Genomic DNA, 22945 nt, shown 5'->3' with positions numbered 1-22945 from the left:
TATAATCATGAGCTTATTTCTTTCCTGACAAACACTGTATAAAATGATGCGGTCATGAACGTGTCATCATGTTAACCCTATATGCTATAATGATTGCCTATAAGAAGTTTTGTTCATCTTCTAATAAACAGAGCAGATGTTAGACTGATTGCTGCGTGGTATGATTTCTGTTCTCTGGGATATCCTATCAAATAACCCATTAATTTCCAGCTGATACGGTGTGTTCCAGGCCAAGTGCTGACTGACACTCCCCCCCCCCCCCTGAAAATAACACCTAACACGTGTCTTACGTGTCGTCTCACCCTCATAAAGCAGACCACATGGGCATTTGATTAAATAAATAACATATTTGCTATTACAATTGTAATAGCCCTCTATGTCATATATTTTGCCTGTATGAGGGTGAAAGAAGGCAGCACCTTTAATCATGTTTTCACAGTTAAAGCAACCTAAACATGGGTAACATCCTTTATTGGCACTCGTAATGTACCGTGTGCCACTTGTCTTAGCTGTGAAAACATCATTTTTAATTCGTTTTTCCCTTAGGGAAGTAGCACGTCTATAGGCAGGCATGAAAGTATCCTTTAAATGCAGTGACATTCGGGTTACACTCATACAGAATATGCCAGTGCTTTCTCAAAATATTCAGCACCCTTTTTACTCTATCTATTAAACTCTGTAACAAAGGGGATTTTTTTCTTTGGTCCCCTCATTTTCCGTAACTTTTTTATTTTTAATAAACTCTTGTCTGGACCGCCCCTCAACTTTTTTCAGGTTACACTGAATCACCTCACTTGGATAGCCCTGGTCACTAAAAAGTTGACTCGTTTCAGTAAGTTTATGCTTAGATTTAAAAGGATCAGAAACATTTTTTTTAACCCTAAGAAACTGACTATAAGGAAGAAAATTCAATAATGCAGGTGGATGAGCGCTCTCATAGTGCAAGAGATTGCTATGATCAATCGGCTTTCTATAAATGTCTGCCTTTAAAGAATTTTCTTCCCTATAAATGGAGGTGTCAAGGAATTCCTTATGTTCTTCACTCCATGTAAGCTCACATTGGATATGCCTAGAACAGCTATTGAGATCATTAACAAATGTGAGTAGGGTTCCAATGTCGCCCAACCATATGCCAAAAATATCATCAATATGGCACCACATTGATGAAACAAAGGATTCCTGTAAACAAAACATTCTTCATACATGCTCATATATATATTGGCATAGTTTGGTGTGACATTGGAACCCATCACAGTGCCCTGCTTCTGGACAAAAAAATTGATCTTGGAATAGAAAATAGTTACACCTTAAAACTATTTCCAATAATTCCATAAGAAAAGTACATTGTGGATCAGAGTATTTCCCACTTAGTCTGAATACACACTCCACAGCCCTCATACCACTGGTATGATGGTAATGGAGGTGTACAAACTAACCACGTCTAGGGAGAAAAGAATGTACTTTCTGTCCATCAATTGCACATCTTCCAATTTTGATAAAAACTCATCAGTATCTCTGATGTAAGACTGAGAAGATACCACAATGGCAGTAACATTTTATCAAGGAATATGGCAATGTTGGAGAAAATAGAATTAGTACTTGCAACGATAGGTCTCCAAGAGGGTCTTTTATCATCCTTATGCACTTTGGGTAAGGTGTAAAAAAATAGGTGTCATGTAATTATCAACAGAAAGATACTCCAAGGTTTTTCGATCAATTATACCATTTTTCTCTGCCCTTTTCCTTCTTAATCTGAAACAAAAGATCCCTATCCAATCGATCATAAACCTCCCTGTCAGCTAACAGAGTTAAAATTTCCTCAACATAATACTTCCTGTCCTGAATAACTGTGGCATTCTCCTTGTCAGCTTGCCTCAAAATAATATAATTTTTGCTTCTTAATGATAAGCATAGACTTACTGAAATGAGTCAACTTTTTAGTGACTGGGGCTAACCAAGTGAGGGGATTCAGTGTAACCTGAAAAAAGTTGAGGGGCGTGTAAGCATAGACTTACTGAAATGAGTCAACTTTTTAGTGACTGGGGCTATCCAAGTGAGGGGATTCAGTGTAACCTGAAAAAAGTTGAGGGGCGTGTAATGAATACCTCATGATTTAGATGCTAAGGGGTTAATATTCTTTAGCCTGTGAGCTAAAAAAAAAAAACACATTTGTTTTTCAAGAAGAAATGTGATGCTGTGTTTATGTGCTGTATAAACCAGACCCCCCCCCCCAATAAATAGTTTCTAAGGCCAATTTCACCAAATGTTATTGTGTATGCATTGGGCCATAAAGCCAATAACTTGTCAGCTCCAGAGACACAAAGCAGTGTCTCTCCCCAGAGCAATAAAGGTCAATAAGAGGACTCTAGTATAATTTAAGATATGCTTTTAACACATGTTATGACACTAGATGAAGGAAATATGACAACCCTGTCATATTTGGTACCAAACTAATTCTCATCATGTCCCTGGGAAGTTGCTTATATATGTGAATGCACTGAATTTGCCAATCAGAAGTTGTAATGTGTTCTATGATTTCAGCCAAAGGTGCTGAGCTTTATGACCAGTCATAAAAGAGAGGGATGGATATTTCCCTAGCCCCCCTGCCAGAAGGTTAGCTTAAGCAATCTGATATCATGGAAAGAGGTATACAGGTTTGTGTTTTAACATTTAAAGTTGTTCTTTTTACATGGGAGGCTGTATACCAACAGAGTGAGAGACCATCTTTTCCTGCCATCTCCCTGGCACAGATACCAAGGCTAGTAAAGTATAATGGTTCTGCTTTTTCTCTTTTTTATTTTAAAAACTGTTTGCTTGTGTAATTATATTTGTTAATATCTTTTTTATTATTAATGCATTGTGCTAATTTTCTTTCATGTAATTGGCAAGAGTCCATGAGCTAGTGACGTATGGGATATACAATCCTACAAGGAGGGGCAAAGTTTCCCAAACCTCAAAATGCCTATAAATACACCCCTCACCACACCCATAATTTAATTTTACAAACTTTGCCTCTTATGAAGGTGGTAAAGTAAGTTTGTGCTAAGATTTCTACGTTGATATGCGCTTCTCAGCATTTTGAAGCCAGATTCCTCTCAGAGTACAGTGAATGTCAGAGGGATGTGAAGGGAGTATCACCTATTGAATGCAATGGTTTTCCTTGAGGGAGATCTATTTCATAGGTTCTCTGTTATCGGTCGTAGAGATTCATCTCCTACCTCCCTTATTCAGATCGACGATATACTCTCATATTCCATTACCTCTACTGATAACTGTTTCAGTACTGGTTTGGCTATCTGCTATATGTGGATTGGTGTCTTTTGGTAAGTATGTTTTCATTACTTAAGACACTCTCAGTTATGGTTTGGCACTTTATGCATTAATATAAAGTTCTAAATATATGTATTGTACTTATATTTGCCATGAGTCAGGTTTATGTATTTTCCTTTTGCAGACTAACAGTTTTATATTTGGAAAAAAACATATTTAGGAAAATATTTTTCTTACCTGGGGTATAGTCTTTTTTCAATTGACTGCTTTTTCATTAAATTTTGTGGGCTAAATTAGGCTTGCAAGGGCGCAAAATGCCAAAGTTTATTGCATCATTCTTGGCGCAAGATTTTTTTTGCCGCAAAGGTACGTCCAAAGACGCAAATGGTTGCGTCGCGCGTGTGCCATTTCCAGATGTTGTTAGCGAAAATAAATTTTCAGTTTGCGTTGTGCGTCATACTTGGTGCCAAATGATTTCATTATTTAAAAACCCATTTATATATACCTCTTGCCTTTTTCTATATCAGAGGGTTATGCTGTTTGCATTTTTTTCCATTCCTGAAACTGCCATATAAGAAATTGATAATTTTGCTTTATATGTTGTTTTTTCTCTTACATTTGCAAGATGTCTCAATCTGATCCTGTCTCAGAAACCACTGTTGGAACCCTGCTGCCTGATAACAGTTCTACCAAAGCTAAGTGCATCTGTTGTAAATTTGTGGAGATTATATCTCCAGCTGTGGTATGTAATAGTTCTCAAGATAAGCTTTTACATGCAGAGAATGTATTCCTCAGTAATAGTACAATGCCTGTTGTCCCTTCAACATATAATGTACATGATATACCTGTGAATATAAAAGATTTTATTGCTGATGTGATTCAGAAGACTTTGTCTGCCATCCCGCCTTCTAATAAATGTAAAAGACCTTTTAAAACTTCTCATAAAGCTGATGAAATTTCAAATGACCGACAACATACTGAATTATCCTCCTCTGATAAGGATCTATCTGATTCAGAAGCTGCTTCCTCAGATATTGACACTGACAAATCTACTTATTTATTTAAAATGGAGGATATTTGTTCCTTGTTAAAATAGGTGTTGATTACATTGGATATTGAGGGAACTAGTCCTCTTGATATTAATACTAGTAAACGTTTACATTCTGTTTATAAACCTCCTGTTGTTACTCCAGAGATTTTTCCAGTTCCTGGTGCTATTTCTGATATGATTTCTAAGGAATGGAATAGGCCTGGTACTTCTTTTATTACTTCTTCAAGGTTTAAAAAATCGTATCCTTTGCCAGCAGTTAGATTGGAGTTTTGGGAAAACATCCCCAAAGTTGATGGGGCTATTTCTACTCTTGCTAAACTTCTTTTAAAGACCCTTTAGATAGGAACTTTAATCTTATCTAAGGAAAGCTTATTTATATTCAGGCTATCTTCTCAGGCCTGCCATTTCTATGGCTGATGTTGCAACTGCATCAGCTTTTTGGTTGGAAAGTTTAGTGCAACAGGAAATGGATCCTAATTTGTCTAGCATTGTTCACTTGCTTCAACATGCTAATCATTTTATCTGTGATGCCATTTTTGATATCATCAAAATTGATGTTAAATCTATCAGGCCCATTTATCAAAGGGCTTGCGGACCTGATCCGACACTGCGGATCAGGTCCGCAAGACCTCCCTAAATGCGGAGAGCAATACGCTCTCCGCATTTAACATTGCACCAGCAGCTCACAAGAGCTGCTGGTGCAACGCCGCCCCCTGCTGACTCGCGGCCAATCGGCCGCCAGCAGGGAGCTGTCAATCAACCCGATCGTATTCGATCGGGTTGATGTCCGGCGATTCCTGTCCGCCTGTTCAGAGCAGGCGGACAGGGTTATGGAGCAGCGGTCTTTAGACCGCTGCTTCATAAGTTGTGTTTCTGGCGAGTCTGAAGACTCGCCAGAAACACGGCCCTTCAAGCTCCGTACGGAGCTTGATAAATGGGCCTGTATGTCTTTAGCTACTTTTGCTAGAAGAGCTTTGTGGTTCAAATATTGGAATGCTGACATGGTATCTAAGTCTAGATTACTATCTCTTTCTTTCCAAGGTAATAAGTTATTTGGTTCTCAGTTGGATTCGATTATTTCAACTGTCACTGGGGGGAAGGGAGTTTTTTTGCCTCAGGATAAAAGACTTAAGGGTAAATCTAAAGCTTCTAAACGTTTTCGTTCCTTTCGACAAAATAAGGAACAGAAACCTAATCCTTCCCCCAAAGAATCTGGTTCCAATTGGAAACCTTCAAGTTGGAGTAAATCCAAACCGTTTAAAGGGACAGTCTAGTCCAAAACAAACTTTCATTATTCAGATAGGGCATGTAGTTTAAAAAAAAAAATCCAATTTACTTCTATCAACAATTTTACTTTGTTCTTTTGTCATTCTTAGTTGAAAGCTAAATCTAGGAGGTTCATATGCTAATTTCTAAGCCCTTGAAGACTGCCTCTTAGCTCAGGGCATTTTGGCAGTTTTTCACCACTAGAGGGTGTTAGTTAATGTGTTTCATATAGATAACACTGTGCTCATGCACGTGGAGTTCCTAGGAGCACGCATTGATTGGCTAAAATGCAAAAGAACTGAATTAAGGGGCAGTTTGCAGAGGTTTAGATACAAGGTAATTACAGGTAATTTACAGAGGTAAAATGTGTATTATTATAACTGTGTTGGTTATGCAAAACTAGGGAATGGGTAATAAAGGGATTATCTATCTTTTAAAACAATAAATATTCTGGTGTAGACAGTCCCTTTAAGAAACCAAAGCCAACCCCCAAGTCTGCATGAAGGTGCGGCCCTCATTCCAGCTCAGCTGGTAGGGGGCGGATTAAGATTCTTCCAAAACATTTGGGCAGATTCTGTCTAAAATCAATGGGTTCAGAGTATTGTCTCTCAAGGGTACCGAAAAGGATTCAGAGTAAGACCACCTGTGAGAAGATTTTTTCTCTCACACATCCCAGCAAATCCAGTAAAGGCTCAGGCTTTTCTGAAGTGTGTTTCAGACCTGGAGCTTTCAGGGGTAATCATACCAGTTCTGTTTCAGGAACAGGGTCTGGGGTTTTATTCAAATCTATTCATTGTCCCAAAGAAAGAATATTCATTTAGGCTAGTTGTGGATCTGAAAATTTTGAATCATTATGTAAGAGTGCCAACTTTCAAAATGGTGACTATAAGGACTATTCTGCCTTTTGTTCAGCAAGGGCATTATATGTCCACAATAGACTTACAGGATGCATATCTTCATATTCTGATTCATCCAGACCACTATCAGTTTCTGAGATTCTCTTTTCTAGACTAGCATTACCAATTTGTCGCTCTTCTATTTGGCCTAGCGACAGCTCCAATAATTTTTTCAAAGGTTCTCGGTGGCCTACTCTCTGTAATCAGAGAACGGGGTATTGCAGTGTTTCTTTGGACGATATCTTGGTACTAGCTCAGTCTTTACATTCTACAGAATCTCATACGAATCAACTAGTGTTTTTTTCTTCAAAGACATGGTTGGAGGATCAATTTACCAAAAAGTTCTTTGATTCCTGAGACAAGGGTCACCTTTTTAGGTTTCCAGATAGATTCAGTGTCCATGACTCTGTCTCTAAAAGACAAAAGACGATTAAAATTGGTTTCAGCTTGTCGGAACCTTCAGTCTCGATCATTCCCTTCAGTAGCTACGTGCATGGAATTTTTAGGTCTCATGATTGCAGCATCAGACGTGATCCCCTTTGCTCGCTTTCATATGAAACCTCTCCAGCTTTGTATGCTGAACCAATGGTGCATGGATTATACAAATATATCACAATTAATATCCTTAAATCCAAATGTTCGACTCTCTCTGACTTGGTGCTTAGATCACCATCGTATAGTTCAAAGGGCCTCTTTTGTTCGTCCAACCTTGACTGTGATCACAACAGATGCAAATCTTTTAGGTTGGGGAGCTGTCTGGGGATCTCTGACAGCACAAGGGGTTTGGAAATCTTAAGAGTTGAGGTTACCAATCAATATTTTAGAACTCTGTGCTATTTTCAGGGTTCTTCAGGTTTGGCCTCTGTTGAAGAGAGAACCGTTCATTTGTTTTCAGACAGACAATATCATAACTGTGGCATATGTCAATCACCAGGGTGGGACTCACAGTCCCCAAGCTATGAAAGAAGTATCTCAGATACTTGCTTGGGCAGAATCCAGCTCCTGTCTAATTTCTGTGGTTCATATCCCAGGTATAGATAATTGGAAGCGGATTATCTCAGTCGTCAGACTTTACATCCGAAGGAGTGGCGGCTCCATCCAGATGTGTTTTCTCAGATTGTTTAGATGTGGGGTCTTCCAGAAATAGATCTGATGGCTTCCCATCTAAACAAGAAACTACCCAGGTACCTCTCCAGGTCTAGGGATCCTCAGGCAGAAGCGGTGGATGCATTAACAGTTCCTTGGTGTTACCAACCTGCTTATATTTTCCCGCCTTTAGTTCTTCCTCCAAGAGCGATCTCCAAAATAATCATGGAACAATCGTTTGTGTTGCTGGTAACTCCAGCATGGCCTCACAGGTTTTGGTATGCGGATCTTGTTCGGATGTCCAGTTGCCAACCTTGGCCACTTCCATTAAGGACAGACCTTCTATCTCAAGGTCCGTTTTTCCATCAGGATCTCAAATCATTAAATTTGAAGGTATGGAAATTGAACGCCTAGTGCTTAGTTATAGAGGATTCTCTGACTCAGTGATTAATACTATGTTACAGGCTCGTAAATCTGTTTCTAGGAAGACTTATTATCGAGTTTGGAAGACTTAAATTTCATGGTGTTCTTCTCATAAATTCTCCTGGCATTCTTTTAGAATTCCTAGAATTTTACAGTTTCTTCAGCATGGTTTGGATAAGGATTTATCTGCAAGTTCCTCAAAGGGACAAATCTCTGCTTTCTGTTTTATTTCAAAGAAAGATTGCTAAGCTTCCTGATATTTACTGTTTTGTACAGGCTTCGGTCTGTATCAAGCCTGCCATTAAATCAATCTCTCCTCCTTGGAGTCTTAATTTGGTTTTGAAAGCTTTACAGGCTCCTCCGTTTGAGCCTATGCATTCTTTGGACATTAAACTACTTTCTTGGAAAGTGTTGTTCCTTTTGGCCATCTCTTCTGCTAGAAGAGTTTCTGAATTATCTGCTCTTTCTTGTGAATCTCCTTTTCTGATTTTCTATCAGGATAAGGCAGTTTTGCGGACTTCATTTAAATTTCTATATAAGGTTGTGAATTCTAACAACATTAATAGAGAAATTGTTGTCCCTTCTTTGTGTCCTAATCCTAAGAATTCTTTGGAGAGATCCTTACATTCTTTGGATGTGGTAAGAGCTTTGAAATATGTTGAAGCTACTAAAGATTTCAGAAAGTCTTCTAGTCTATTTGTTATCTTTTCTGGTTCTAGGAAAGGTCAGTAGGCTTCTGCCATTTCCTTGGCATCTTGGTTAAAGCTTTTGATTCACCAGGCTTATTTGGAGTCGGGTCAGGCGCCGCCTCAGAGAATTACAGCTCATTCTACTAGATCAGTCTCATGCACTTTTAAGAATGAAGTTTCAGTTGATCAGATTTGCAAAGCAGTAACTTGGTCTTCTTTGCATACATTTACTAAATTCTACCATTTAATGTATTTGCTTCTTCGGAAGCAGTTTTTGGTAGAAAAGTTTTTCAGGCAGCTGTTTCAGTTTGATTCCTCTGCTTATGTTTGAGTTTTTTTTTTCATTATGAGAATAAACTTAAATTTTGGGTTGTGGATTTATTTTTTTCAGTGGAAAATGGCTGTTATTATTTTATCCCTCCCTCTCTAGTGACTCTTCTGTGGAGTTCCACATCTTGGGTATTACTATCCCATACATCACTAGCTCATGGACTCTTGCCAATTACATGAAAGAAAACATAATTTATGTAAGAACTTACCTTATAAATTCATTTCTTTCATATTGGCAAGAGTCCATGAGACCCACCCTTTTTTTTGGTGGTTATAATTTTTGTATAAAGCACAATTATTTCCAAATTCCTTTGTTGATGCTTTTTACTCCTTTCTTTATAACCCCACTACATGGCTATTCGTTAAACTGAATTGTGGGTGTGGTGAGTGGTGTATTTATAGGCATTTTGAGGTTTGGGAAACTTTGCCCCTCCTGGTAGGATTGTATATCCCATAAGTCACTAGCTCATGGACTCTTGCCAATATAAAAGAAATGAATTTATCACGTAAATTCTTACATAAATTATGTTTTTCGCATAATAAACCTTCATTTGAACCACGTTACTGAAAGAGACTGGTAGTATTAAGACTGATAGTATTAGTACTGTAATTTTATGTTATTTTTTTTTAATTGTAATCTGGGATTTAATTTTAAATTTTCTGGGTTTTCCTTAAGATTTCCCATATCATCTTAAGTGGTGGCAGCTAGATATAGATTTAGTTTAGTGTGGGTGGCATCAAAGGGGAGTTTTGAGCATTTCTTTTATGTCTAGTACAGACTAAAGAGTGTTGTTAACCCTTGCACCCACTGAACTAAGTCACAGGCTTGCCTGGCGTGGCTAGATTGTGACAGATTAGTTACAGTAGAAGGGGTCTGATAACCCTTTCTGTGCCAAACAAGTGACTGGCGCAGGGTTGGTTAACCCTGGTCATCACAGGGCTGTCCATACAAAGCTTGATTAAAAATAAAAAAATTAAGGAAAATAAGGGGACCAAAGAATCACTTTTGTTACAAAGTTTAATAGACAGAGTAAAAAGGTGCTGAATATTTTGAGAAAGCACTAGCATATTCTGTATGTAGCCCCAATGTCACTTCCCTAAGGGACAAATTAATTAAAAATGACGTGGGCACAGCTTTTATGAGTTATGACACCTTGTTCTTTTAAATCCTTTAGTGAAAAAATAAAGATGTAATTTTGTATAACCACCACTAGAGGGTGGTATGAATATGGAAGTTGTACCTGTTAATTGATAATGATGTGTTAATTACACATGTGTATAAAAGGCAGAGATTAAGTGTTACTCTGTATTCACAGATCCCCCGAAATGCTGTGGGCTTTTTGTGCCAATAAATCTATGTGATTAATTATGCTGCTGCATCCCTTTTTCTTTACTATTTGTGGTGGTTGCAGTATCCTGGGCAGCGGGCAGTTTGGTGAATGAGTGCTGGACTCCTCTGACTTTTGTCAAAGATATGAGCTCTCAGGTGTTAGAAAAAAAAGCCAGGCAAAGGACTTTAACAAAGACATACATACATATGCATGTCATAATATGGATATGTATGTATGTATATATGTAAATATATATATATATATATATATATATACAAATGTATTTATAAGTGTATATATGTATTTACAGATATATATTATATATATATACAACAGAATGTATTTATAAGTGTATATATGTATTTACAGATATATATTTATATATATATATATATATATACTCAAATGTATTTATAAGTGTATATAGTTAGTTTATAAGTGTATATATGTATTTACAGATATATTATATATATATATATATATATATATATACACAAATGTAATTTATAAGGTGTATATATGTATTTACAGATATATATATATATATATATATATAATAGTATATATAGTATATATTATTACAGAAATGTATTTATACAGGTGTATATTATGTATTTATAAGTGTATATATGTATTTACAGATATATATATATATATATATATATACACACACAAATGTATTTATAAGTGTATATATGTATTTACAGATATATATATATATATATACACACAAATGTATTTATAAGTGTATATATGTATTTACAGATATATATATATATATATATATATATATATATACAAATGTATTTATAAGTGTATATATGTATTTACAGATATATATATATATATATATATATATATACACAAATGTATTTATAAGTGTATATATGTATTTACATATATATATATATATATATATATATATATATATACAAATGTATTTATAAGTGTATATATGTATTTACAGATATATATATATATATATACAAATGTATTTATAAGTGTATATATGTATTTACAGATATATATATATATATATATATATACACACATATAAAACACATAAATACATTTGTAAACATATATATAGAAATGCATTGAGTGAAGTAGATGAAAAAAGGAAAATTCATATTTATGCAATATTCATATATAATAAAGTTTTATCCTGTATATTTACTGTAAATATTTGACATTACAGTGTTCGTCACATAGCCGAATATGTTCTATGTTTAAATAGATATTCCTATACACACACATATATATCTGTATATTTAAACCTATACATAGTTATAAATATATATTGTATCAAAATACCATCAGATATATGTAGAAATATATATTTATGAATAAATAGAACATTTTCTTGTATATGAAGAACATAGCAATGTGAAATATTAATATTTTCATGTCGGGCTAGTGCACTTGAGAACATGCAATGGAGTTAGCGCATATGTGAATGTGCGATGGGGTTAGCGCATATGTGAATGTGTGATGGGGTTAGCGCATATGAGGATAATATAATACCAGCGCAACCCGAAGCACGCAAACAGCTTACTTCTAGGGCAATTAGGGTTCTAGCGCAAGCGCTAAATAATGTTCCACTCTTAGGCCTAGATTTGGAGTTTGGCGGTAAAAGGGCTGTTAACGCTCCGCGGGCTTTTTTTCTGGCCGCACCATAAATTTAACTCTGGTAATCGAGAGTTCAAACAAATGCTGCGTTAGGCTCCAAAAAGATGAGCGTAGAGCATTTTTAACCGCAAATGCAACTCTCGATACCAGAGTTGCTTACGGACGCGGCCGGCCTCAAAAACGTGCTCGTGCACGATTCTCCCATAGGAAACAATGGGGCCGTTTGAGCTGGAAAAAAACCTAACACCTGCAAAAAAGCAGCGTTCAGCTCCTAACGCAGCCCCATTGTTTCCTATGGGGAAACACTTCCTACGTCTGCACCTAACACTCTAACATGTACCCCGAGTCTAAACACCCCTAACCTTACACTTATTAACCCCTAATCTGCCGCTCCCGCTATCGCTGACCCCTGCATATTTTTTTTTAACCCTAATCTGGCCGCTCCGTAAACCGCCGCAACCTACGTTATCCCTATGTACCCCTAATCTGCTGCCCTAACATCGCCGACCCCTATATTATATTTATTAACCCCTAATCTGCCCCCCTCAACGTCGCCGACACCTGCCTACACTTATTAACCCCTAATCTGCCGAGCGGACCTGAGCGCTACTATAATAAAGTTATTAACCCCTAATCCGCCTCACTACCCCTATCATAAATAGTATTAACCCCTAATCTGCCCTCCCTAACATCGCCGACACCTACCTTCAATTATTAACCCCTAATCTTCCGAGCGGAGCTCACCACTATTCTAATAAATGGATTAACCCCTAACGCTAAGTCTAACCCTAACACTAACACCCCCTAACTTAAATATAATTTTACATCTAACGAAATAAATTAACTCTTATTAAAATAAATTATTCCTATTTAAAGCTAAATACTTACCTGTAAAATAAATCCTAATATAGCTACAATATAAATTATAATTACATTGTAGCTATTTTAGGATTAATATTTATTTTACAGGCAACTTGGTATTTATTTTAACTAGGTACAATAGCTATTAAATAGTTAAGAACTATTTAATAGTTACCTAGTTAAAATAATAACAAATTTACCTGTAAAATAAATCCTAACCTAAGATCTAATTAAACCTAACACTACCCTATCAATAAAATAATTAAATAAACTACCTACAATTACCTACAATTAACCTAACACTACACTATCAATAAATTAATTAAACACAATTCCCTACAAATAAATACAATTAAATAAACTAGCTAAAGTACAAAAAATAAAAAAGAACTAAGTTACAAAAAAATAAAAAAATATTTACAAACATAAGAAAAAATATTACAACAATTTTAAACTAATTACACCTACTCTAAGACCCCATATAAAATAACAAAGCCCCCCAAAATAAAAAATTCCCTACCCTATTCTAAATTAAAAAAGTTACAAGCTCTTTTACCTTACCAGCCCTGAACAGGGCCCTTTGCGGGGCATGCCCCAAGAATTTCAGCTCTTTTGCCTGTAAAAGAAAAAATACAATACCCAAGCCCCCCAACATTACAACCCACCACCCACATACCCCTAATCTAACCCAAACCCCCCTTAAATAAAACTAACACTAAGCCCTGAAGATCTTCCTACCTTATCTTCACCATACCAGGTTCACCGATCCGTCCTGAAGAGCTCCTCCGATGTCCTGATCCAAGCCCAAGCGGGGGGCTGAAGAGGTCCATGATCCGGTCAAAGTCTTCATCCAAGCGGGGCAGAAGAGGATCTTCCATCCGATTGAAGTCATCATCCAGGCGGCATCTTCTATGGTCTTCCATCCGGAGCGAAGCGGCAGGATCCTGAAGACCTCCAGCGCGGAACATCCATCCGGCCCGACTCAATCAGATTGAGCTCGCATTCTATTGGCTGATCGGAACAGCCAATAGAATGCGAGCTCATCTGATTGGCTGATTGGATCAGCCAATCGGATTGAACTTGATTCTGATTGGCTGATTCCATCAGCCAATCAGAAAATTCTACCTTAATTCCGATTGGCTGATAGAATCTATCAGCCAATCGGTATTCGAGGGACGCCATCTTGGATGACGTCCCTTAAAGGAACCGTCATTAGTCGGGAGACAACGGAAGAAGAGGATGGATCCGCGTCGCCTGCTTCAAGATGGACCCGCTCCGCACCGGATGGAAGAAGATCGAAGATGCCGCTTGGAGAAGATGTTTGCCGGTCCGGGATGTCCTCTTCTTGCCGAATAGGAGGAAGACTTTGGAGCCTCTTCTGGACCTCTTCAGCACCGGATGATGGATCGCCAACCCCCGCTTGGGTTGGATGAAGATGTTGGCGGCCAGGACGGATCGGTGATACCTGGATGGTGAAGACAAGGTAGGAAGCTCTTCCGGGGCTTAGTGTTAGGTTTTTTGCAGGGGGGGTTGGGGTTAGATTAGGGGTATGTGGGTGGTGGGTTGTAATGTTGGGGGGGGGTATTGTATTTATTATTTTACAGGCAAAAGAGCTGAAATTCATGGGGCATTCCCCCCAAAGGGCCCTGTTCAGGGCTGGTAAGGTAAAAGAGCTTGTAACTTTTTTAATTTAGAATAGGGTAGGGAATTTTTATTTTGGGGGGCTTTGTTATTTTATTAGGGGGCTTAGAGTAGGTGTAATTAGTTTAAAATTGTTGTAATATTTTCTTATGTTTGTAAATATTTTTTATTTTTTGTAACTTAGTTCTTTTTTATTTTTTGTACTTTAGCTAGTTTATTTAATTGTATTTATTTGTAGGAATTGTGTTTAATTAATTTATTGATAGTGTAGTGTTAGGTTAATTGTAGGTAATTGTAGGTAGTTTATTTAATTATTTTATTGATAGGGTAGTGTTAGGTTTAATTATATCTTAGGTTAGGATTTATTTTACAGGTAAATTTGTTATTATTTTAACTAGGTAACTATTAAATAGTTCTTAACTATTTAATAGCTATTGTACCTAGTTAAAATAAATACCAAGTTGCCTGTAAAATAAATATTAATCCTAAAATAGCTATAATATAATTATAATTTCATATTGCAGCTATATTAGGATTTATTTTACAGGTAAGTATTTATCTTTAAATAGGAATCATTTATTTAATAAGAGTTAATTTATTTCGTTAGATGTAAATTATATTTAAGTTATGGGGGTGTTAGTGTTAGGGTTAGACTTAGCTTTAGGGGTTAATCAATTTATTAGAATAGCGGTGAGCTCCGCTCGGCAGATTAGGGGTTAATAATTGAAGTTAGGTGTTGGCGATGTTAGGGAGGGCAGATTAGGGGGTTAATACTATTTATGATAGGGTTAGTGAGGCGGGTTAGGGGGTTAATAACTTTATTATAGTAGCGCTCAGGTCCGCTCGGCAGATTAGGGGTTAATAAGTGTAGGCAGGTGTCGGCGACGTTGAGGGGGGCAGATTAGGGGTTAATAAATATAATATAGGGGTCGGCGGTGTTAGGGGTAGCAGATTAGGGGTACATAGGGATAACGTAGGTGGCGGCGCTTTGAGGTCGGAAGATTAGGGGTTAATTATTTTAAGTAGCTGGGGGCGATGTTGTGGGGGGCTGGTTAGGGGTTAATAAATGTAATACAGGGGTCGGCGGGGTTAGGGGCAGCAGATTAGGGGTACATAAGTATAACGTAGGTGGCGGTCGGCAGATTAGGGGTTAAAAATTTTAATCGAGTGGCGGCGATGTGGGGGGAGCTCGGTTTAGGGGTACATAGGTAGTTTATGGGTGTTAGTGTACTTTAGGGCACAGTAGTTAAGAGCTTTATGAACCGGCGTTAGCCAGAAAGCTCTTAACTCCTGCTATTTTCAGGCGGCTGGAATTTTGTCGTTAGATTTCTAACGCTCACTTCAGAAACGACTCTAAATACCGGCGTTAGAAAGATCCCATTGAAAATATAGGATACGCAAATGGCGTAGGGGGATCTGCGGTATGGAAAAGTCGCGGCTGAAAAGTGAGCGTTAGACCCTTTAATCACTGACTCCAAATACCAGTGGGCGGCCAAAACCAGCGTTAGGAGCCTCTAACGCTGGTTTTGACGGCTACCGCCGAACTCCGAATCTAGGCCTTAATGTGCCCACAATGTTATACATATAGGGGCCTATTTACCAATGTGCGAGTGGACATGATACGAAGTAGCGTATCATGTCCTCTGCACATCGATAAATGCTGACAGCATACGCTGTCGGCATTAACATACGCTGTCGGCATTAACATACGCTGTCGGCATTAACATACGCTGTCGGCATTAACATACGCTGTCGGCATTAACATATGCTGTCGGCATTAACATACGCTGTAGGCATTAACATACGCTGTCGGCATTAACATACGCTGTCGGCATTAACATACGCTGTCGGCATTAACATACGCTGTCAGCATTAACATACGCTGTAGGCATTAACATACGCTGTCGTCATTAACATACGCTGTCTGCATTAACATACGCTGTAGGCATTAACATACGCTGTAGGCATTAACATACGCTGTCTGCATTAACATACGCTGTAGGCATTAACATACGCTGTCTGCATTAACATACACTGTAGGCATTAACATACGCTGTCTGCATTAACATACGCTGTAGGCATTAACATACACTGTCGGCATTAACATACACTGTAGGCATTAACATACGCTGTCGGCATTAACATACGCTGTAGGCATTAACATACGCTGTAGGCATTAACATACGTTGTCGGCATTAACATATGCTGTCTGCATTAACATACGCTGTAGGCATTAACATACACTGTCGGCATTAACATACGCTGTAGGCATTAACATACACTGTCGGCATTAACATACGCTGTAGGCATTAACATACGCTGTCGGCATTAACATACGCTGTCGGCATTAACATACACTGTCGGCATTAACATACGCTGTCGGCATTAACATACGCTGTCGGCATTAACATATGCTGTCTGCATTAACATACGCTGTAGGCATTAACATACACTGTCGGCATTAACATACGCTGTAGGCATTAACATATGCTGTCGGCATTAACATACGCTGTAGGCATTAACATACACTGTCGGCATTAACATACGCTGTCGGCATTAACATACACTGTCGGCATTAACATACGCTGTCGGCATTAACATACACTGTCGGCATTAACATACACTGTCGGCATTAACATACGCTGTCGGCATTAACATACACTGTCTGCATTAACATACACTGTCGGCATTAACATACACTGTCGGCATTAACATACACTGTCGGCATTAACATACACTGTCGGCATTAACATACGCTGTCGGCATTAACATACGCTGTCGGCATTAACATACGCTGTCGGCATTAACATACGCTGTCGGCATTAACATACACTGTCGGCATTAACATACACTGTCGGCATTAACATACACTGTCGGCATTAACATACACTGTCGGCATTAACATACGCTGTCGGCATTAACATACGCTGTCGGCATTAACATACGCTGTCTGCATTAACATACACTGTCGGCATTAACATACGCTGTCGGCATTAACATATGCTGTCTGCATTAACATACCCTGTCGGCATTAACATACACTGTCGGCATTAACATACGCTGTCGGCATTAACATACACTGTAGGCATTAACATACGCTGTCGGCATTAACATACGCTGTCGGCATTAACATACGCTGTCTGCATTAACATACGCTGTAGGCATTAACATACGCTGTCGGCATTAACATACGCTGTAGGCATTAACATACTCTGTCGGCATTAACATACGCTGTCGGCATTAACATACACTGTCTGCATTAACATACGCTGTCTGCATTAACATACGCTGTCGGCATTAACATACACTGTCTGCATTAACATACGCTGTCGGCATTAACATACGCTGTCGGCATTAACATACACTGTCTGCATTAACATACGCTGTCTGCATTAACATACGCTGTCGGCATTAACATACACTGTCTGCATTAACATACGCTGTCGGCATTAACATACGCTGTAGGCATTAACATACACTGTCTGCATTAACATACGCTGTCGGCATTAACATACGCTGTAGGCATTAACATACGCTGTAGGCATTAACATACGCTGTAGGCATTAACATACACTGTCGGCATTAACATCCGCTGTAGGCATTAACATACACTGTCGGCATTAACATACACTGTAGGCATTAACATACACTGTCGGCATTAACATACGCTGTCGGCATTAACATACACTGTCGGCATTAACATACGCTGTCGGCATTAACATACACTGTCGGCATTAACATACACTGTCGGCATTAACATACGCTGTCGGCATTAACATACCTGTCGGCATTAACATACACTGTCTGCATTAACATACACTGTCGGCATTAACATACACTGTCGGCATTAACATACACTGTAGGCATTAACATACACTGTCGGCATTAACATACTCTGTCGGCATTAACATACACTGTAGGCATTAACATACACTGTCCGGCATTAACATACACTGTCGGCATTAACATACACTGTCGGCATTAACATACTCTGTCGGCATTAACATACACTGTCGGCATTAACATACACTGTCTGCATTAACATACGCTGTCGGGCATTAACATACGCTGTAGGCATTAACATACACTGTCGGCATTAACATACACTGTAGGCATTAACATACACTGTCCTGCATTAACATACGCTGTCGGCATTAACATACGCTGTCGGCATTAACATACGCTGTCGCATTAACATACGCTGTAGGCATTAACATACGCTGTCGGCATTAACATACGCTGTCTGCATTAACTTACGCTGTCGGCATTAACATACACTGTCTGCATTAACATACACTGTCGGCATTAACATACACTGTCTGCATTAACATACACTGTCGGCATTAACATACACTGTCTGCATTAACATACACTGTCGGCATTAACATACGCTGTCTGCATTAACATACACTGTCGGCATTAACATACACTGTCTGCATTAACATACACTGTCGGCATTAACATACACTGTCGGCATTAACATACGCTGTCGGCATTAACATACACTGTAGGCATTAACATACGCTGTAGGCATTAACATACACTGTCGGCATTAACATACGCTGTAGGCATTAACATACACTGTCGGCATTAACATACGCTGTCGGCATTAACATACACTGTCGGCATTAACATACACTGTCGGCATTAACATACGCTGTCGGCATTAACATACGCTGTCGGCATTAACATACGCTGTCGGCATTAACATACGCTGTCGGCATTAACATACGCTGTAGGCATTAACATACGCTGTCGGCATTAACATACACTGTCGGCATTAACATACGCTGTCGGCATTAACATACGCTGTCGGCATTAACATACGCTGTCGGCATTAACATACGCTGTAGGCATTAACATACGCTGTCGGCATTAACATACGTTGTCGGCATTAACATACGCTGTCTGCATTAACATACGCTGTAGGCATTAACATACACTGTCGGCATTAACATACACTGTCGGCATTAACATACGCTGTCGGCATTAACATACGCTGTCGGCATTAACATACGCTGTCTGCATTAACATACGCTGTCGGCATTAACATACACTGTCTGCATTAACATACGCTGTCGGCATTAACATACGCTGTAGGCATTAACATACACTGTCTGCATTAACATACGCTGTCGGCATTAACATACGCTGTAGGCATTAACATACGCTGTAGGCATTAACATACGCTGTAGGCATTAACATACACTGTCGGCATTAACATCCGCTGTAGGCATTAACATACACTGTCGGCATTAACATACACTGTAGGCATTAACATACACTGTCGGCATTAACATACGCTGTCGGCATTAACATACACTGTCGGCATTAACATACGCTGTCGGCATTAACATACACTGTCGGCATTAACATACACTGTCGGCATTAACATACGCTGTCGGCATTAACATACGCTGTCGGCATTAACATACACTGTCTGCATTAACATACACTGTCGGCATTAACATACACTGTCGGCATTAACATACACTGTAGGCATTAACATACACTGTCGGCATTAACATACACTGTCGGCATTAACATACACTGTAGGCATTAACATACACTGTCGGCATTAACATACACTGTCGGCATTAACATACACTGTCGGCATTAACATACGCTGTCGGCATTAACATACACTGTCGGCATTAACATACACTGTCTGCATTAACATACGCTGTCGGCATTAACATACGCTGTAGGCATTAACATACACTGTCGGCATTAACATACACTGTAGGCATTAACATACACTGTCTGCATTAACATACGCTGTCGGCATTAACATACGCTGTCGGCATTAACATACGCTGTCGGCATTAACATACGCTGTAGGCATTAACATACGCTGTCGGCATTAACATACGCTGTCTGCATTAACATACGCTGTCGGCATTAACATACACTGTCTGCATTAACATACACTGTCGGCATTAACATACACTGTCTGCATTAACATACACTGTCGGCATTAACATACAGTGTCTGCATTAACATACACTGTCGGCATTAACATACGCTGTCTGCATTAACATACACTGTCGGCATTAACATACACTGTCTGCATTAACATACACTGTCGGCATTAACATACACTGTCGGCATTAACATACGCTGTCGGCATTAACATACACTGTAGGCATTAACATACGCTGTAGGCATTAACATACACTGTCGGCATTAACATACGCTGTAGGCATTAACATACACTGTCGGCATTAACATACGCTGTCGGCATTAACATACACTGTCGGCATTAACATACACTGTCGGCATTAACATACGCTGTCGGCATTAACATACGCTGTCGGCATTAACATACGCTGTCGGCATTAACATACGCTGTCGGCATTAACATACGCTGTAGGCATTAACATACGCTGTCGGCATTAACATACACTGTCGGCATTAACATACGCTGTCGGCATTAACATACGCTGTCGGCATTAACATACGCTGTAGGCATTAACATACGCTGTCGGCATTAACATACGCTGTCGGCATTAACATACGCTGTCTGCATTAACATACGCTGTAGGCATTAACATACACTGTCGGCATTAACATACGCTGTAGGCATTAACATACACTGTCGGCATTAACATACGCTGTAGGCATTAACATACACTGTCGGCATTAACATACGCTGTCGGCATTAACATACACTGTCGGCATTAACATACGCTGTCGGCATTAACATACACTGTCGGCATTAACATACACTGTCGGCATTAACATACGCTGTCGGCATTAACATACACTGTCTGCATTAACATACACTGTCGGCATTAACATACACTGTCGGCATTAACATACACTGTCGGCATTAACATACACTGTCGGCATTAACATACACTGTCGGCATTAACATACACTGTCGGCATTAACATACGCTGTCGGCATTAACATACGCTGTCGGCATTAACATACACTGTCGGCATTAACATACACTGTCGGTATTTACATACACTGTCGGCATTAACATACGCTGTCGGCATTAACATACGCTGTCGGCATTAACATACGCTGTCTGCATTAACATACACTGTCGGCATTAACATACGCTGTCGGCATTAACATATGCTGTCTGCATTAACATACCCTGTCGGCATTAACATACACTGTCGGCATTAACATACGCTGTCGGCATTAACATACGCTGTCTGCATTAACATACACTGTAGGCATTAACATACGCTGTCGGCATTAACATACGCTGTCGGCATTAACATACGCTGTAGGCATTAACATACGCTGTCGGCATTAACATACGCTGTAGGCATTAACATACGCTGTCGGCATTAACATACGCTGTCGGCATTAACATACACTGTCTGCATTAACATACGCTGTCTGCATTAACATACGCTGTCGGCATTAACATACACTGTCTGCATTAACATACGCTGTCGGCATTAACATACGCTGTCGGCATTAACATACACTGTCTGCATTAACATACGCTCTCTGCATTAACATACGCTGTCGGCATTAACATACACTGTCTGCATTAACATACGCTGTCGGCATTAACATACGCTGTAGGCATTAACATACACTGTCTGCATTAACATACGCTGTCGGCATTAACATACGCTGTAGGCATTAACATACGCTGTAGGCATTAACATACACTGTCGGCATTAACATCCGCTGTAGGCATTAACATACACTGTCGGCATTAACATACGCTGTAGGCATTAACATACACTGTCGGCATTAACATACGCTGTCGGCATTAACATACACTGTCGGCATTAACATACGCTGTCGGCATTAACATACACTGTCGGCATTAACATACACTGTAGGCATTAACATACACTGTCGGCATTAACATACACTGTCTGCATTAACATACACTGTCGGCATTAACATACACTGTCGGCATTAACATACGCTGTCGGCATTAACATACACTGTAGGCATTAACATACGCTGTCGGCATTAACATACACTGTAGGCATTAACATACACTGTAGGCATTAACATTGCACCAGCAGTTCTTGTGAACTGCTGGTGCAATGCCTCCCGCTAGCAGGGGGTGTCAATCAACCCGATCGTATTAGATCGTGTTGATTTCTGTCCGCCGCCTCAGAGCAGGCGGACAAGTTATGGAGCAGCGGTCTTTAGACTTCTTGATTACGTCAGGCTCGCAGGAAACAAGGGCCTCATGCTACATACAAAGCTTGATAAATATGCCCCATAGTGGTGAAAAGACGTTCATACTCTTAGGCCTTCCTCAATATGCTTTAAAAAAGAGGCAACAAAGCAGACCAAGAAAAAGAGTTAAGATGGAAAGTCTATTAAATTGTACACTAAGTACTGACAGTTCCCATACCCCTTTAAGTGCCAAGTAAAACTGGCACAAGTTATTATCACCCTCTCTGCCTGTTTCATACTCACTGTCTCTTTGCAAAGATTTCAGCTCCAATCCTCAGAGCACACCGACTGGCCATAGTTTTA

The 22945-nt window shown here is 39.1% G+C and overlaps 1 protein-coding gene across 1 annotated transcript in view; it reads right to left on the bottom strand.

Annotated features, from left to right (window-relative positions):
• The window catches only part of KCNH5 (potassium voltage-gated channel subfamily H member 5), a 1175650-nt gene that overhangs the window by 362337 nt on the left and 790368 nt on the right, over positions 1–22945 (bottom strand). The window lies entirely within an intron of this gene.

The sequence above is a fragment of the Bombina bombina genome, chromosome 1 (assembly GCF_027579735.1).
Source record: "Bombina bombina isolate aBomBom1 chromosome 1, aBomBom1.pri, whole genome shotgun sequence".
NCBI lineage: Eukaryota > Metazoa > Chordata > Amphibia > Anura > Bombinatoridae > Bombina > Bombina bombina.
The sequence above is the reverse complement of the archived record's forward strand: the minus strand, read 5'-3'. Positions and strand labels throughout refer to the sequence as shown.